We start from the raw sequence: 19908 nt of genomic DNA on the forward strand, positions 1-19908 counted from the left end.
CCCTCCCGGAGGGGGAAATCGTCGCCATCGTCATCACCAACACTCCTCTCATCGGAGGGGACTCATCATCATCAACATCTTCATCAGCACCATCTCATCTCCAAACCCTAGTTCATCTCTTGTAACCAATCTTCGTCTTGCGACTCCGATTGGTACTTGTAAGGTTGCTAGTAGTGTTAATTACTCTTTGTAGTTGATGCTAGTTGGATCACTTGGTGGAAGAGTTTATGTTCAGATCTTTGATGCTACTCATTACCTCTCTGGTCATGAATATGATTATGCTTTGTGAGTAGTTAATTTTTTTTCCCGAGGACATGGGATAAGTCATGCTAATAGTAGTCATGTGAATTTGGTATTCGTTCGATATTTTGATGTGCTGTATGTTGTTTTTCCTCTAGTGGTCTTATGTGAACGTCGACTACATAACACTTCACCATTATTTGGGCCTAGAGGAAGGCATTGGGAAGTAGTAAGTAGATGATGGGTTGCTAGAGTGACAAAAGCTTAAACCCTAGTTTATGCGTTGCTTCGTAAGGGGCTGATTTGGATCCACTAGTTTAATGCTATGGTTAGACTTTGTCTTAATTCTTCTTTCGTAGTTGCGGATTCTTGCGAGAGGGGTTAATCATAAGTGGGAAGCTTGTCCAAGTAAGGGCAGTACCCAAGCGTCGGTCCACGCACATATCAAACTATCAAAATAACGAACGCGAATCATATGAACATGATGAAAACTAGCATGACAAAAATTCCCGTGTATCCTCGGGAGCGTTTTTCCTCCTATAAGACTTTGTCCAGGCTTGTCCCTTGCTACAAAAGAGATTGGGACTTGCTGCACCATTGTTACTTTTGTTACTTGCTACTTGCTATGAATCATCTCACCACACAACTATTTGTTACCGATAATTTCAGTGCTTGCAGATATTACCTTGCTGAAAACCCCTTGTGAGATCCTTCTGCTCCTCGTTGGGTTCGACACTCTTACTTATCGAAAGGACTACAATAGATCCCCTATACTTGTGGGTCATCAAGACTCTTGTCTGGCGCTGTTGCCGGGGAGTGAAGCGCCTTTGGTAAGTGGAAATTGGTAAGGAAACATTCATATAGTGTGCTGAAATTTGTTGTCACTTGTCACTATGGAAACTAATCCTTTGAGGGGCTTGTTCGGGGTATCTTCACCTCGAACAGAAGCACAAAGAGTTGCTCCTCAACCTGCTGCACCTACTGAAAGTATTTGCTTTGAATTTCCTTCGGGTATGCTTGAGAAACTGCTGGCTAATCCTAGGGATAAGGCGTTGACATGGTATAGGCTATGTGATGATACACGATCATGGAACTACAATCGGTTCAAATTTGAATTTCATCAAAAGTTTTATCCTATGCATTTAATACATCGTGATCGGAATTATATTTATAATTTTTGGCCTCGTGACAGAGAAAGCATCGCTCAAGCTTGGGGGAGGCTTAAATCAATGTTATATTCATGCCCCAATCATGAGCTCTCGAGAGAAATTATAATTCAGAACTTCTATGCTCGGCTTTCTCATGATGATCGCACCATGCTTGACACTTCTTGTACTGGTTCTTTTATGAAGAGAGATATTGACTTCAAATGGAATTTATTGGAGAGAATTAAATGCAACTCTGAAGATTGGGAGCTTGATGAAGGTAAGGAGTCAGGTATGAATTTCAATTTTGATTGCGTTAAATCCTTTGTTGAAACAAATACTTTTTGTGATTTTAGCGCTAAGTATGGACTTGACTCTGAGATAGTAGCTTCATTGTGTCAATTATTTGTTGCTCATATTGATCTCCCCAAAGAGAAGTGGTTTAAATAATATACTCCCTTAGAAGTCAATTTAGTTAAACCGAATCCAGTTGAAGAGAAAGTCATTGCCTATAATGATCCTGTTGTTCCCAGTGCTTACATTGAGAAACCACCTTTCCCTGTTAGGATAAAGGACCATTCTAAAGCTTCGACTGTAATACGTATAGGCTACATTAGAACACCTACACCCCCTGAGCTGTTGGGGAACGTCGCATGGGAAACAAAAATTTTCCTACGCGCACGAAGACCTATCATGGTGATGTCCATCTACGAGAGGGGATGTGTGATCTACGTACCCTTGTAGACCGTACAGCAGAAGCGTTAGTGAACGCGGTTGATGTAGTGGAACGTCCTCACGTCCCTCGATCCGCCCCGCGAACCGTCCCGCGATCAGTCCCACGATCTAGTGCCGAACGGACGGCACCTCCGCGTTCAGCACACGTACAGCTCGACGATGATCTCGGCCTTCTTGATCCAGCAAGAGACGGAGAGGTAGAAGAGTTCTCCGGCAGCGTGAAGGCGCTCCGGAGGTTGGTGATGATCTCGTCTTAGCAGGGCTCCGCCCGAGCTCCGCAGAAACGCGATCTAGAGGTAAAACCGTGGAGATATGTGGTCGGGCTGCCGTGGCAAAGTTGTCTCAAATCAGCCCTAAAACCTCTGTATATATAGGGGGAGGAGGGAGAGCCTTGCCTTGGGGTCCAAGGACCCCTAAGGACTTCGGCCGAGCCAAGGGGGAAGGTCTCCCCCTCCCAAACCGAATTCTACTTGGTTTGGAAGGTGGAGTCCTTCTTCCCTTTCCCACCTCCTTCTTTTTTTTTCTTTTCTCTTTGATTTTTCTTCCAATGCGCATAGGGCTCTTTTGGGCTGTCCCACCAGCCCACTAAGGGCTGGTGCGCCACCCTCAATGCCTATGGGCTTCCCCGGGGTGGGTTGCCCCCCCAGTGAACTCCCGGAACCCATTCGTCATTCCCGGTACATTCCCGGTAACTCCAAAAACCTTCCGGTAATCAAATGAGGTCATCCTATATATCAATCTTCGTTTTTGGACCATTCCGGAAACCCTCGTGACGTCCGTGATCTCATCCGGGACTCCGAACAACATTTGGTAACCAACCATATAACTCAAATACGCATAAAACAACGTCGAACCTTAAGTGTGCAGACCCCGCGGGTTCGAGAACTATGTAGACATGACCCGAGAGACTCCTCGGTCAATATCCAATAGCGGGACCTGGATGCCCATATTGGATCCTACATATTCTACGAAGATCTTATCGTTTGAACCTCAGTGCCAAGGATTCATATAATCCCGTATGTCATTCCCTTTGTCCTTCGGTATGTTACTTGCCCGAGATTCGATCGTCAGTATCCGTATACCTATTTCAATCTCGTTTACCGGCAAGTCTATTTACTCATTCCGTAATACAAGATCCCGTAACTTACACTAAGTCACATTGCTTGCAAGGCTTGTGTGTGATGTTGTATTACCGAGTGGGCCCCGAGATACCTCTCCGTCACACGGAGTGACAAATCCCAGTCTCGATCCATACTAACTCAACGAACACCTTCGGAGATACCTGTAGAGCATCTTTATAGTCACCCAGTTACGTTGCGACGTTTGATACACACAAAGCATTCCTCCGGTGTCCGTGAGTTGTATGATCTCATGGTCATATGAACAAATACTTGACACGCAGAAAACAGTAGCAACAAAATGACACGATCAACATGCTACGTCTATTAGTTTGGGTCTAGTCCATCACATGATTCTCCTAATGATGTGATCCCGTTATCAAGTGACAACACTTGCCTATTGCCAGGAAACCTTGACCATCTTTGATCAACGAGCTAGTCAACTAGAGGCTTACTAGGGACAGTGTTTTGTCTATGTATCCACACAAGTATTGTGTTTCCAATCAATACAATTATAGCATGGATAATAAACGATTATCATGAACTAAGAAATATAATAATAACTAATTTATTGTTGCCTCTAGGGAATATTTCCAAAAGTCTCCCACTTGCACTAGAGTCAATAATCTAGTTCACATCACCATGTGATTCCAACGAATCCAACACCCATATTGTCATGGGGTCTGATCACGTCTTGCTCGTGAGAGAGGTTTTAGTCAACAGTTCTGAAACTTTCAGATCCGTGCGTTCTTTACAAATCTTTATGTCATCTTATAGATGCTGCTACTACGTGCTATTCGGAAATGCTCCAAATATCTACTCTACTATACGAATCCGTTTCACTACTCATAGTTATTCGGGTTAGTGTCAAAGCTTGCATCGACGTAACCTTTTACGACGAACTCTTTAACCACCTCCATAATCGAGAAAAATTCCTTAGTCTATTTAGTTACTAAGGATAACTTTGACCGTTGATCAGTGATTCAATCCTGGATCACTCTGTGTACCTCTTAACAAACTTGCTGCAAGGCACACATCAGGTACGGTACTCAGCATGGCATACTTTAGAGTCTACGGCTAAGGCATAGAAGACGACCTTCGTCTATTCTCTTTATTCTGCCGTGGTCGGGTTTTGAGTCTTACTCAAATTCACACCTTACAATGCAACCAAGAACTCCTTCTTTGCTGATCTATTTTGAACTCTTTCAAAAACTTGTCAAGGCATGCATTTTGTTGAAACTTCCATTAAGCGCTTTTGATCTATCTCCATAGATCTTTGATGCTCAACGTTCAAGTAGCGCAATCCAGGTATTCCTTTGAAAACTCCTTTCAAACAACCTTGTATGCTTTACAGAAATTCTACATTACTTCTGATCCACAATATGTCAATCACATATACTTATCAGAAATTCTATAGTGCTCCCACTCACTTCTTTGGAAATACAAGTTTCTCATAAACCTTTTACAAACCCAAAATCTTTGATCATCTCATCAAAGTGTATATTCCAACTCCGAGATGCTTGCACCAGTCCATTGAAGGATCACTGGAGCTTGCATACTTGCTAGTATCTTTAGGATCGACAAAACCTTCTGGTTGTATCACATACAATGTTTGCTCAAGGAAACCGTCAAGGAAACAATGTTTTGACATCCTACGTGCAATATTTCAAAAATAATGCATCAACAACTAACATAATTCTAACAGACCTTTAGCATCGCTACGAGTGAGAAAATCTCATCATAGTCAACTGTTTGATCTTGTTGAAAACATCTTTGCGACAAGTCGAGCTTTTCTTAATAGTGACTTATCACCATCATCGTGTGTCTTATTTTAAAGATCCAGTTTTACTCAATAGTCCTATGACCATCAAGTAGTTCTTCCAAAGTCTTCACTTTGTTTTCATACATGGATCCTCTCTCGGATTTCATGGCTTCCAGCCATTTGTCGGAATCTGGGCCCACCATCGCTTTCTCCATAACTCGTAGGTTCACTGTTGCTCAACAACATGACCTCCAAGACAGGTTACCGTACCACTCTATAGTAGTACGCGACCTTGTCAACCTACGAGGCCTGTAGTAACTTGATCCGATGCTTGATGATCACCATCACCAGCTTCCACTTCAATTGGTGTAGGCGCCACAGGAACAACTTCCTGCGCCCTGCTACACACTGGTTGAAGTGATGGTTCAATAACCTCATCAAGTTCTACTACCCTCCCACTCAATTCTTTCGAGAGAAACCTTTCCTCGAGAAAGGATCCGTTTCTAGAAACAAACACTTTGCTTTCGGATCTGAGATAGGAGATGTACCCAACTGTTTTGGATATCCTATGAAGATGCATTTATCCGCTTTGGATTCGAGCTTATCAGACTGAAACTTTTTCACATAAGTGTCTAAGCCCCAAACTTTCAAGAAACGACAGTTTAGATTTCTCTAAACCTCAGTCTATACTGTGTCATCTCAACGGAAATACGCGGTGCCCTATTTAAAGTGAATGCGGTTGTCTTTAATGCATAACCCATAAACGATAGTGGTAATTCGATAAGAGACATCATAGTATGCACCATACCAAATAGTGTGTGGCTATGACGTCCAGACACATAATCACACTATGATGTTCCAGGTGGCATGAACTGCGAAACAATTTCCACATTGTCTTAACTGCGTACCAAAACTCGTAACTCAGATATTCATTTCTATGATCATATCGTAGACCGTTTATCCTCTTGTTACGTCAAACTTCACTCCGAAACAGAATTGAATTTTTCAATATTTCAGACTTATGATTCATTAAGTAAATACTCTTGCATCTACTCAAATCATCATTGAAGTAAGAACATAATGATATCCACTGCGTGCCTCAGCACCCATTGGACTGCATAAATCAAAATGTATTACTTCCAACAAGTTACTATCTTGTTTCATCTCAATGAAAATAAGGCCTTGCTCATGTGGTATGATTTGCATGTCACTAGTGATTCAAAATCAAGTGAGTATAAAGATCCATCAACATGGAGCCTCTTCATGCAATTTATACTAACATGACTCAAGCGGCAGTGCCACAAGTAAGTGGTACTATCATCATTACCTCGTATCTTTTGGCACCAATATTATGAACATGTGTAACACTACGATCGAGATTCAATAAACCATTGAAGGTGATTATTCAAGCAAACAGAGTAACCATTATTCTCTTTAAATGAATAATCGTTTTGCAATAAACACGATCCAATCATGTTCATGCTTAACGGAAGCACCAAATAACAATTATTTCGGTTTAACACCAATCCCGATGGTAGAGGGAGCGTGCGACGTTTTGATCATATCAATCTTGGAAACACTTCCAACACGTATCGTCACCTCGCCTTTAGCTAGTCTCCATTTACGCCGTAGCTGTCATTTCGTGTTACTAATCACTTAGCAACCGAACCGGTATCCAATACCCTCATGCTACTAGGAGTACTAGTAAAGTACACATCAACATCATTATATCAAATATACTTCTTTTGACTTCTGCGAGCCTTCTTATCTACCAAGTATCTAGAGTTGCTCTGTCTCAGTGAATGTTCCCCTCATTACAGAAGCACTCAGTCTCAGGTTTAGGTTTAATCTTGGGTCTCTTCATTAGTGTAGCAACTGTTTTGCCGTTTCACGAAGTATCCCTTCTAGCCCTTGCCTTTCTTGAAACTTAGTGGTTCTACAAACCATCAACTATTGATGCTCCTTCTTGATTTCTACTTTCGCAGTGTCAAACATCGCGAATCGCTCAAGGATCATTGTATCTATCCTTGATATGTTATAGTTCATCATGAAGCTCTCACAGCTTGGTGGCAGTGACTTTGGAGAACTATCACTGTCTCATCTGGAAGATTAACTCCCACTTGATTCAAGCGATTGTCGTACTCAGACAATCTGAGCACACGCTCAACGATTGAGCTTTTCTCCTTACTTTGTGGACAAAGAATCTTGTTGGAGGTCTCGTACCTCTTAACAAGGGCACAAGCATGAAATCACAATTTCATCTCTTTAGAACATCACTTATGTCCCGTGACGTTTCAAAACGTCTTGGACGCCTTGCTTCTAAGCCATTAAGTATTTTGCACTGAACTATCGTGTAGTCATCATAAACGTGTATGTCGGATGTTCACAACATCTACAGACGACGCTCGAGGTGCAGCACGCCGAGTGGTGCATTAAGGACATAAGCCTTCTGCGTAGCAACGAGGACAATCCTCGGTTTTACAGACTCAGTCTGCAAAGTTTGCTACTATCAACTTTCAACTAAATTTTCTCTAGGAACATATAAAAACAGTAGAGCTATAGCGCAAGCTACATCGTAATTCGCAAAGACCATTAGACTATGTTCATGTCAATTAGTTCAATTAATCATATTACTTAAGAACTCCCACTCAAAAAGTACATCTCTCTAGTCATTTGAGTGGTACATGATCCAAATCCACTATCTCAAGTCCGATCATCACGTGAGTCGAGAATAGTTTCAGTGGTAAGCATCTCTATGCTAATCATATCAACTATACGATTCATGCTTGAACTTTCGGTCTCATGTGTTCCGAGGCCATGTCTGCACATGCTAGGCTCGTCAAGCTTAACCCGAGTGTTCCATGTGTGCAACTGTTTTGCACCCGTTGTATGTGAACGTTGAGTCTATCACACCCGATCATCACGTGGTGTCTCGAAACGAAGAATTGTCGCAACGGTGCACAGTCGGGGAGAACACAATTTTCGTCTTGAAATTTTAGTGAGAGATCACCTCATAATGCTACCGTCGTTCTAAGCAAAATAAGGTGCATAAAAGGATTAACATCACATGCAATTCATAAGTGACATGATATGGCCATCATCATGTGCTTCTTGATCTCCATCACCAAAGCACCGGCACGATCTTCTTGTCACCGGCGTCACACCATGATCTCCATCAACGTGTCGCCATCGGGGTTGTTGTGCTACTCTTGCTATTACTACTAAAGCTACATCCTACCAAAATAGTAAACGCATCTGCAAGCACAAACGTTAGTTTAAAGACAACCCTATGGCTCCTGCCGGTTGCCATACCATCGACGTGCAAGTCGATATTAACTATTACAACATGATCATCTCATACATCCAATATATCACATCACATCGTTGGCCATATCACATCACAAGCATACCCTGCAAAAACAAGTTAGACGTCCTCTAATTTTGTTGTTGCATGTTTTACGTGGTGACCATGGGTATCTAGTAGGATCGCATCTTACTTACGCAAACACCACAACGAAGATATATGAGTTGCTATTTAAACTCATCCAAGGACCTCCTCGGTCAATTCCGATTCAACTAAAGTTGGAGAAACTGGCACCCGCCAGTCATCTTTGAGCAACGGAGTTACTCGTAGCGATGAAACCAGTCTCTCGTAAGCGTACGAGTAATGTCGGTCCGAGCCGCTTCAATCCAACAATACTGCGGAATCAAGAAAAGACTAAGGAGGGCAGCAAAACGCACATCACCGCCCACAAAAACTTTTGTGTTCTACTGGAGAAGACATCTACGCATGAACCTAGCTCATGATGCCACTGTTGGGGAACGTCGCATGGGAAACAAAAAATTTCCTACGCGCACGAAGACCTATCATGGCGATGTCCATCTACGAGAGGGGATGTGTGATCTACATATCCTTGTAGACCGTACAGCAGAAGCGTTAGTGAATGCGGTTGATGTAGTGGAACGTCCTCACGTCCCTCGATCCGCCCCGCGAACCGTCCCGCGATCAGTCCCACGATCTAGTGCCGAACGGACGGCACCTCCGCGTTCAACACACATACAGCTCGACGATGATCTCGGCCTTCTTGATCTAGCAAGAGAGACAGAGAGGTAGAAGAGTTCTCCAACAGCGTGACGGCGCTCCGGAGGTTGGTGATGATCTCGTCTCAGCAGGGCTCCGCCCGAGCTCCGCAGAAATGCGATCTAGAGGTAAAACCGTTGAGATATGTGGTCGGGCTGTCGTGGCAAAGTTGTCTCAAATCAGCCCTAAAACCTCCGTATATATAGTGGGAGGAGGGGGAGCCTTTCCTTGGGGTCCAAGGACCCCTAAGGACTTCAGCCGAGCCAAGGGGGAAGGTCTCCCCCTCCCAAACCGAATTCTACTTGGTTTGGAAGGTGGAGTCCTTCTTCCCTTTCCCACCTCCTTTTTTTTTTCTTTTCTCTTTGATTTTTCTTCCAATACGCATAGGGCTCTTTTGGGCTGTCCCACCAGCCCACTAAGGGCTGGTGCGCCACCCTCAATGCCTATGGGCTTCCCCGGGGTGGGTTGCCCCCCGGTAAACTCCCGGAACCCATTCGTCATTCCCGGTACATTCCCGGTAACTCCGAAAACCTTCCGGTAATCAAATGAGGTCATCCTATATATCAATCTTCGTTTCCGGACCATTCCGGAAACCCTCGTGACGTCCGTGATCTCATCCGGGACTCCGAACAACATTTGATAACCAACCATATAACTCAAATACGCATAAAACAACGTCGAACCTTAAGTGTGCAGACCCTGCGGGTTCGAGAACTATGTAGACATGACCCGAGAGACTCCTCGGTCAATATCCTATAGCTGGACCTGGATGCCCATATTGGATCCTACATATTCTACGAAGATCTTATCGTTTGAACCTCAGCGCCAAGGATTCATATAATCCTGTATGTCATTCCCTTTGTCCTTCGGTATGTTACTTGCCCGAGATTCGATCGTCAGTATCCATATACCTATTTCAATCTTGTTTACCGGCAAGTCTCTTTACTCATTCCGTAATACAAGATCCCGTAACTTACACTAAGTCACATTGCTTGCAAGGCTTGTGTGTGATGTTGTATTACCGAGTGGGCCCCGAGATACCTCTCCGTCAAATGGAGTGACAAATCCCAGTCTCGATCCATACTAACTCAACGAACACCTTCGGAGATACCTGTAGAGCATCTTTATAGTCACCCAGTTACGTTGCGACGTTTGATACACACAAAGCATTCCTCCGGTGTCCGTGAGTTGTATGATCTCATGGTCATAGGAACAAATACTTGACACGCAGAAAACAGTAGCAACAAAATGACACGATCAACATGCTACGTCTATTAGTTTGGGTCTAGTCCATCACATGATTCTCCTAATGATGTGATCCCGTTATCAAGTGACAACACTTGCCTATTGCCAGGAAACCTTGACCATCTTTGATCAACGAGCTAGTCAACTAGAGGCTTACTAGGGACAGTGTTTTGTCTATGTATCCACACAAGTATTGTGTTTCCAATCAATACAATTATAGCATGGATAATAAACGATTATCATGAACTAAGAAATATAATAATAACTAATTTATTGTTGCCTCTTGGGCATATTTCCAACATGAGCAAATTAGAGTTGAACCTAGCATTGCTATTATCAAAGATCTTCTGTCCGACGATGTTGAGGGACATAATATTCACTTCTGTGAAGATGCTGCTAGAATTGCTAAATCTCACGCTAGAGACAAACATAGGCCTGTTGTTGGCACGCCTGTTGCTTCTGTTAAGATAGGAGATCATTGTTATGATGGTTTATGTGACGTGGGTGATAGTGTTAGTGCAATACCTCAATCCTTATATGATGAAATCAAAGACGAGATTGCACCTATTGAGATAGAACCTATTGATGTCACTATTCAGCTTGCCAATAGAGATACTATCTGCCCTGTGGGAATTGTTAGGGATGTTGAAGTCTTGTGTGGTAAAACGAAGTATCCTGGTGATTTCCTCGTTCTTGCTACCGCACAAGATAGCTTTTGTCCCATCATATTTGGCAGACCCTTCCTCAATACCGTCAATGCTCATATTGACTGTGAGAAGCAAACTGTCACTGTTGGCTTTGAAGGTGTGTCACATGATTTCAATTTCTCCAAGTTTGGTAGACAACCTCATGAAAAAGAGTTGCCTAGTAGGGATGAAACTATTGCCTTAGCTTCTATTACCGTGCCTCCTACTGATCCCTTAGAGCAATACTTGCTTGAGCATGAAAATGATATGCATATGGATGAAAGGGATGAGATAGATGGAGTTGTCTTAGAACAGTATCCTATCCTTAAGAATAATTTTCCTGTTGAACTGCTTGGGGATCCACCCCCACCAAAGGGTGATCCTGTGGTTGAGCTTAAATAGTTGCCAGATACTCTTAAGTATGCTTATCTTGATGAAAAAGAGATATATCCTTTCATAATTAGTGCCAGCCTCTCAGAGCATGAAGAAAAGAAGTTACTAAAAACTCCGAGGAAGCACGGTGCTGCTATTGGATATACTCTTGATGATCTTAATGGCATTAGTCCCACTCTATGCCAGCACAAGATTAAAACCGATCCTGATTCCAAACCAGTTGATGATCATCAACGGAGATTAAATCCTAAGATGAAAGAGGTAGTAAGAAAAGAAATACTAAAGCTCCTCGAAGCACGTATTATCTATCCTGTTGCTCATAGTGATTGGGTGAGTCTGGTGCATTGCATCCCTAAGAAGAGAGGTATTACCGTTGTCCCTGATGATAAGGATGAATTGATCCCACAGAGGATTATTACTGGCTATAGGATGGTGATCGATTTTTGGAAATTGAATAAAGCCACTAGGAAAGATCATTACCCTTTGCCTTTTATCGACCAAATGCTAGAAAGACTGTCTAAACACACACACTTCTGCTTTCTAGATGGTTATTCTGGTTTCTCCCAAATACCAGTTGCACAAGCTGATCAGGAGAAAACTACTTTCACCTGCCCTTTCGGTACCTTTGCTTATAGACGTATGCATTTTGGCTTATGTAATGCACCTGCTACCTTTCAAAGATGTATGATGGCTATATTCTCCGACTTCTGTGAAAAGATTGTTGAGGTTTTCATGGATGACTTCTCCGTTTACGGGTCTTCTTTTGATGATTGCCTCAGCAACCTTGATCGAGTCTTGCAGAGATGTAAAGACACCAATTTTGTCTTGAATTGGGAGAAGTGCCACTTTATGGTTAATGAAGGCATCGTCTTAGGACATAAAATTTCTGAAAGAGGTATTGAAGTCGATAAGGCTAAGGTTGATGCAATCGAGAAAATTCCATACCCCATAGATATCAAAGGTATAAGAAGTTTCCTTGGTCATGCTGGTTTCTATAGAAGGTTCATTAAAGACTTCTCTAAGATTTCTAGGCCTCTTACCAATCTCTTGCAAAAGGACATTCATTTTGTTTATGACGATGATTGTGAGGAAGCCTTCAAAATACTTAAGAAGGTTTTGATAACTGCGCCTATTGTTCAACCACCTGATTGGAACTTACCTTTTGAAATCATGTGTGATGCTAGTGATTATGTTGTTGGTGTTGTCCTAGGGCAAAGAGTTGATAAGAAGTTGAATGTTATTCACTATGCTAGTAAAACTCTAGACAGTGCCCAAAGAAACTATGCTACTACGGAAAAGGAATTTTTAGCAGTCGTGTTTGGATGTGAAGAGTTCAGGTCTTACATAGTTGATTCCAAAGTCACTATCCACACTGATCACGCTGCTATTAAGTACCTCATGGAGAAGAAGGACGCTAAACCTAGACTCATCAGATGGGTTCTCTTGCTACAAGAATTTGATTTGCATGTTGTTGACAGGAAGGTTGCTGATAACCCAGTAGCAGATAACTTGTCTAGGTTGGAGAACGTTCTTGATGACCCACAACCTATTGATGATAGCTTTCTCGATGAGCAATTGAATGTCATCAATGCTTCACGTAGTGCACCGTGGTTTGCTGATTATGCAAACTATATCGTTGCCAAATATATACCACCTAGTTTCACATACCAGCAAAAGAAGAAATTCTTCTTTGACTTGAGACATTACTTTTGGGATGATCCTCACCTTTATAAGGAAGGAGTAGATGGTGTTATTAGACGTTGTGTACCTGAACATGAACAGGGACAGATCCTACAGAAGTGTCACTCCGAGGCCTACGGAGGACACCATGCGGGAGATAGAACTGCACACAAGGTATTTGCTACGGCAACAAAAGTCCTTCCCTGGCAACGGCGCCAGAAATTCTTCTTGCTAATTCTCAAATAACAGCGCCAAAAATTGACACGTTCACGGAGAATTGCTTGCGTCGGTTTTTCCCTTGAAGAGGAAAGGGTGATGCAGCACAGGAGCAGTAAGTATTTCCCTCAGTTTGAGAACCAAGGTATCAATCCAGTAGGAGAATATCGTCAAGTCCAGAGTACATGCACAAACACAAAGAGCTTGCACCCAACGCTTCAAAGGGGTTGTCAATCCCTTCAAGATTGATTGCAAAGTGATATGTGAAGGCGAAAAGTGCAACGAAGAAAAAGAGTAAGGCTGAAAATATGGCATGGAGTAGACCCGGGGCCCATAGTGTTCACTAGAGGCTTCTCTCAAAATAGCAAGTATTACGGTGGGTGAACAAATTACTGTCGAGCAATTGATAGAACAACGCAAAGTCATGACGATATCTAAGGCAATGATCATACATATAGGCATCACGTTCGAGACAAATAGACCGATACTTTCTGCATCTACTACTATTACTCCACACATCGACCGCTATCCAGCATGCATCTAGTGTATTGAGTTCATGACGAACAAAGTAACGCCTTAAGCAAGATGACATGATGTAGAGGGATAATCTCAAACCAATGATGAAAACCCCATCTTTTACCCTTGATGGCAACAACACGATGCGTGCCTCGCTACCCCTTCTGTCACTGGGTGAGGTCACCGCACGGTATGAACCCAAAACCAAGCACTTCTCCCATTGCAAGAATTATAGATCTAGTTGGCCAAACAAAACCCACAACTCGAAGAGAATTACAAGGATATGAAATCATGCATAAGAGAGATCAGAAGAAACTCAAATAATATTCATAGATAATCTGATCATAAATCCACAATTCATCGGATCTCGACGAACACACCGCAAAAGAAGATTACATCGGATAGATCTCCATGAAGATCATGGAGAACTTTGTATTGAAGATCCAAGAGAGAGAAGAAGCCATCTAGTTATTAGCTATGGACCCGTAGGTCTATGGTGAACTACTCACGCATCATCGGAGAGGTCATGGTGTTGATGAAGAAGACCCCCGTATCCGAATCTCCCCTCCGACAGGGCACTAGAACGTGCCCCAAATGGGATCTTGCGGAGACAGAAACTTGCGGCGGCGGAAAAGTACTTTCGATGATCTCCTGATTTTTTCTGGGATTTTAGGGAATATATAGGTGCAAAACCTAGGGCAGAGGTGGCCTAGGGAGCCCACAAGCCAGGGAGGCGCGCCCTCCCCCGGCCGCACCATGAGGGCTTGTGGGGTCCCTGCAGGCCCCCTGCCCTGATTCTCCGGCTTCCGATCTTTTTCTGTTTCGGAAAAAATCTTTTTGGTAGTTTCATTCCGTTTGGACTCCGTTCAAAATCCTCCTATGAAAGGGGTCAAAAACATGGAAAAAACAGGAACTGACACTTGGCACTGAGTTAATAAGTTAGTCCAAAAAAATATATAAAAGGCATGCAAAACATCCAAAGTTTGACAAGCTAATAGCATGAAACCATCAAAGATTATAGATACGTTGGAGACGTTTCAAGCATCCCCAAGCTTAACTCTTGCTCGTCCTCGAGTAGGGAAGTGATAAAGAATGAATTTTTGATGTGGAATGGTACCTAGCATAGTTGTCCTTTGCAACTTCTTTCGTGTGACATGAATGTTCAGATCCTTAAGATTCAAAACAATAGTTTGCTATTGACATGAAAACAATAATACTTCAAGCAAACTAGCATGGTAACTGGCTATGCTCCATCATCCTCACACAACTAATGTAAATCATGCGCAACCCCGATATTGGCCAAGTAATTGTTTTCACACTCTTACTTTCTCAAACTTTTTATAACTATCACGCAATACATGACTGTGAGCCATGGATATAGCACTATAGGTGGAATAGAGTGTGGTGGTGGTTGTGAGACAAAAAGGAGGAGATGGTCACATTGACTCTGCGTATCAAAGGGCTATGGAGATGCCCATTAATAGATATCAATGTGAATGAGTAGGGATTGCCATACAAGGGATGCACTAGAGCTATAAGTATGTGAAAGCTCAAAAGGAGAACTAGTGGGTGTGCATCCAACTTGATTGCTCACGAAGACCTAGGGCAGTTTTGAGGAAGCCCATCACTGGAATATACAAGCCAAGTTATATAATGAAGATTCCCACTAGCATATGATAGTGACAAATCAAGAAGCTCTCAATCATGAAGAACATGGTGCTATTATGAAGCACAAGTGTGGAAAAAGATAGTAGCATTGTCCCTTCTCTCTTTTTCTCTTTTTTTTTTGTTTGGGCTCTTGGCCTCTTTTTTTTTATTTCCTCACATGGGACAATGCTCTAATAATGATTATCATCACACTTTTTATTTACTCACATATCAAAGCTTAGAACGATGATGACTCTATCGAAAATGCCTCCGCCAGTGTACCGGGATGTGCAACGATCTAGCTTGGCGTATGACGTTGAAACATCTCGCTAGCTATCTTACGATCATGCAATGGCAATATGAGAGTGACGGCACAAGTCATGAGACGAAACGGTGGGAGTTGCATGTCAATATATCTCGGAATGGCTATGAAAATGCCATAGTAGGTACGTATGGTGGCTGTTTTGAGGAAGGCATATGGTGGGTTTGTGTACCGGCGAAAGTTGCGCGGCACTAGAGAGGCTAGCAAAGGTGGAAGGTGAAAGTGCATCTATACCATGGAGTCACATTAGTCATGAAGAACTCACATACTTGTTGCGAACGTTTTTATTAGTAATCAAAAGAAAGTGCTAAACGCATACTCCTAGGGGAAGGGTTGGTAGGTGTTAACCATCGCGCGATCCCGACCTCAACACAAAGGATGACAATCAATAGATCAATTATGCTCCGACTTCCTAACATAGCGGTTCACCATACGTGCATGCTACGGGAATCACTAACTTAAACACAAGTATTTCTAGATTCACAACACCCTACTAACAGAGCTCTAAATATTACCAAATCCACGTCTCAAAACTAATTGAGAGGAATCAAAACTTCTCTTTCTACTCAATGCACATGAAGATGGAGGTTTTTGTATCCTCTTTGGGTACCTATCACCTTTGGGACTAATTTCATAGCATAAGCCAACTACCAAGTCACGCACCACCGTGCTCTAATTGATATAAGTGAAGCACATAAAGCAAAATTATCTAGCTCAAAAGATATAAGTGAAGCACTATGAGCATTCTAGCAAAATCACGATGAGTGCATGTCTCTCTCTCTCTCAAAAAGGTGTGCAGAAAGGATGATTGTGAAACAACAAAAAGAAAAGACTCCTATGATACAAGACGCTCCAAGCAAAACACATATCATGTGGTGAATAAAAATATAGCTCCAAGTAATGTTACCGATGGATTGAAGACGAAAGAGGGGATGCCTTCCCGGGGCATCCCCAAGCTTAGACTTTTTGGTGTCCTTGAATTTGGCTTGGGATGCCTTGGGCATCCCCAAGCTTGAGCTCTTTCCACTCCTTATCTCTTTTTCCATGAGAACATCACCCAAAACTTGAAAACTTCACAAACAAAACTTAAACAGAAACTCGTGATATCATTAGCACAAGAAAACAAACTACCACCTCTTTTGGTACGTAGCAAACTTGAATTCTATCTATATTGGTGTTGGGATACTGTATTCTAACTTTTCTATGGCTAGTACCCCCTGATACTATCCATAGTTTCATCAAAACAAGCAACCAACTCAACAAAAACAGAATCTGTCAAAAACAGACCAGTGGGTAGAAATCTGTATACTTCGTATACTTCTGGTACCTCAAAATTCTGAAACATTTCGACTGCTTGGAAAAAGGCATATCAACCAGCAGAAAAAAGAATCAACTCAAAAGCTCTTTCTGAATAAAAATGAAAAATCATCTCGTGAGCGAAAATTTTCTGTCTTTTTCCAGCAGGATCAAACAACCATTACCAAGACTAGTCATAAAGGTTTTGCTTGGCTCAAACACAAAAAGAAACACAAAAAACACAATCACAACAGAATTATGATGGTGTGGACGCAACAAAACAGAAAGAAAAGGATAAATTCATTGGGTTGCCTCCCAACAAGCGCTATTGTTTAACGCCCTTAGCTAGGCATAAAAGCGATAGAATCACGTATCGTCGTCTTTGGTGCTCAAACCATAAGTGGCCCTCATCATGGATTCATAAGGCAATCTTATTTTCTTTCTAGGAAAGTGTTCCATGCACTTCTTTAAAAGAAATTGAGATCTAATATTCCCTTCCTTCATATCGATGATAGCACCGATTGTCCTTAGGAAAGGTCTACCAAGAATAATAGGGCATGTATGATTGCAATCAATGTGAAGCACAATGAAATCCACGGGTACATAGTTCCTATTTGCAATAATAAGAACATCATTGATCCTTCCCATGGGTTTCTTGATAGTAGAATCCGCAAGATGCAAATTAAGAGAACACTCTTCAATCTCATTAAAACCCAGAACATCACATAAAGACTTTGGAATCGCGGAAACACTAGCACCCAAATCACACAAAGGATTGCATTCATAGTTTTTGATTTTGATTTTGATGGTAGGTTCCAACTCATCATGAAGCTTTCTAGGGATAGAGACTTCCAATTCAAGTTTCTCTTCAAGAGACTTTATCATAGCTTCGACGATGTGATCGGTAAAGGCCTTGTTTTGGCTATAAGCGTGTGGAGAGTTTAACATGGATTGCATCAAGGAAATGCATTCAATCAAGGAGAAACTATCATAATTGAATTCCTTGAAATCCATAGTAGTAATTTCATTACTACTCAAAGCTTTAATATCTTCTACTCCACTTTCAATGCTTTTAGCATCAAGATAGATGGACTCCGAATCATTGGGGCGCTTTTCAACCAAAGTGGATTCATATCCAGCCCCATCATCATTAGGTTTGACACAAGAAGACAAAGATTCAATGGGAGTCACACCAAGCACTTTAAGATCTTCGTGATTCTCATCACGAGTTTCAGGTTTAGCAGCCATTTTATTGACTAAGGTAGCCAGCTTATCAGAAATCTGACCTACCAACTTTTCAAGACGAGCAAACTGAGAATTTAGCACAAGGAATTCTTTGGCCATATTATCAACTTCTCTACTCATAAAAGCCAGAAAAGAATTTTGCTCCTTCAGTTCTCTATGAAAGTAACTGTTGTATTCAAACTGTGTAGACTGTAAGCCTTTAACACTAGTTTCAATCTCTTCTAACTTCGCATAGTGAGCATCAAAATCCCTTGGTTGGCCATTCGGGTTTTAGCAGGCAGACAAGCGGGCAAAGACAAAGCGAGAAAAAGGGCAAATGAAAAGGCAAACGAAAAAGGCAAACGAAAAAGGCAAACGAAAAAGGCAAACGAAAAAGGCAAATTGTGAAGTGGGGGAGAGGAAAACGAGAGGCAACTCGCAAACAAAGTAAATGCAAGAGATGAGTTTGCGACACTTACTTGGATGAGTTCTTGACTTGATCCTCCCCGACAACGGTGCCAGAAATTCTTCTGCTACGGCAACAAAAGTCCTTCCCCGGCAACGGCGCCAGAAATTCTTCTTGCTACTTCTCAAACAACAGCGCCAAAAATTGACACGTTGATGGAGACTTGCTTGCGTCGGTTTTTCCCTTGAAGAGGAAAGGGTGATGCGGCATAGGAGCAGTAAGTATTTCCCTCAGTTTGAGAACCAAGGTATCAATCCAGTAGGAGAATATCGTCAAGTCCAGAGTACATGCACAAACACAAAGAGCTTGCACCCAACGCTTCAAAGGGGTTGTCAATCCCTTCAAGATTGATTGCAAAGTGATATGTGAAGGCGAAAAGTGCAACGAAGAAAAAGAGTAAGGCTGAAAATATGGCATGGAGTAGACCCGGGGCCCATAGTGTTCACTAGAGGCTTCTCTCAAAATAGCAAGTATTACGGTGGGTGAACAAATTACTGTCGAGCAATTGATAGAACAACGCAAAGTCATGACGATATCTAAGGCAATGATCATACATATAGGCATCACGTTCGAGACAAATAGACCGATACTTTCTGCATCTACTACTATTACTCCACACATCGACCGCTATCCAGCATGCATCTAGTGTATTGAGTTCATGACGAACAAAGTAACGCCTTAAGCAAGATGACATGATGTAGAGGGATAATCTCAAACCAATGATGAAAACCCCATCTTTTTACCCTTGATGGCAACAGCACGATGCATGCCTCGCTACCCCTTCTGTCACTGGGTGAGGTCACCGCACGGTATGAACCCAAAACCAAGCACTTCTCCCATTGCAAGAATTATAGATCTAGTTGGCCAAACAAAACCCACAACTCGAAGAGAATTACAAGGATATGAAATCATGCATAAGAGAGATCAAAAGAAACTCAAATAAGATTCATAGAAATCTGATCATAAATCTACAATTCATCGTATCTCGTGAAACACACCGCAAAAGAAGATTACATCGGATAGATCTCCATGAAGATCATGGAGAACTTTGTGTTGAAGATCCAAGAGAGAGAAGAAGCCATCTAGGTACTAGCTATAGACCCGTAGGTCTGTGGTGAACTACTCACGCATCATCG

Source organism: Hordeum vulgare, chromosome 6H, assembly GCF_904849725.1.
Source record: "Hordeum vulgare subsp. vulgare chromosome 6H, MorexV3_pseudomolecules_assembly, whole genome shotgun sequence".
Classification (NCBI taxonomy): domain Eukaryota; kingdom Viridiplantae; phylum Streptophyta; class Magnoliopsida; order Poales; family Poaceae; genus Hordeum; species Hordeum vulgare.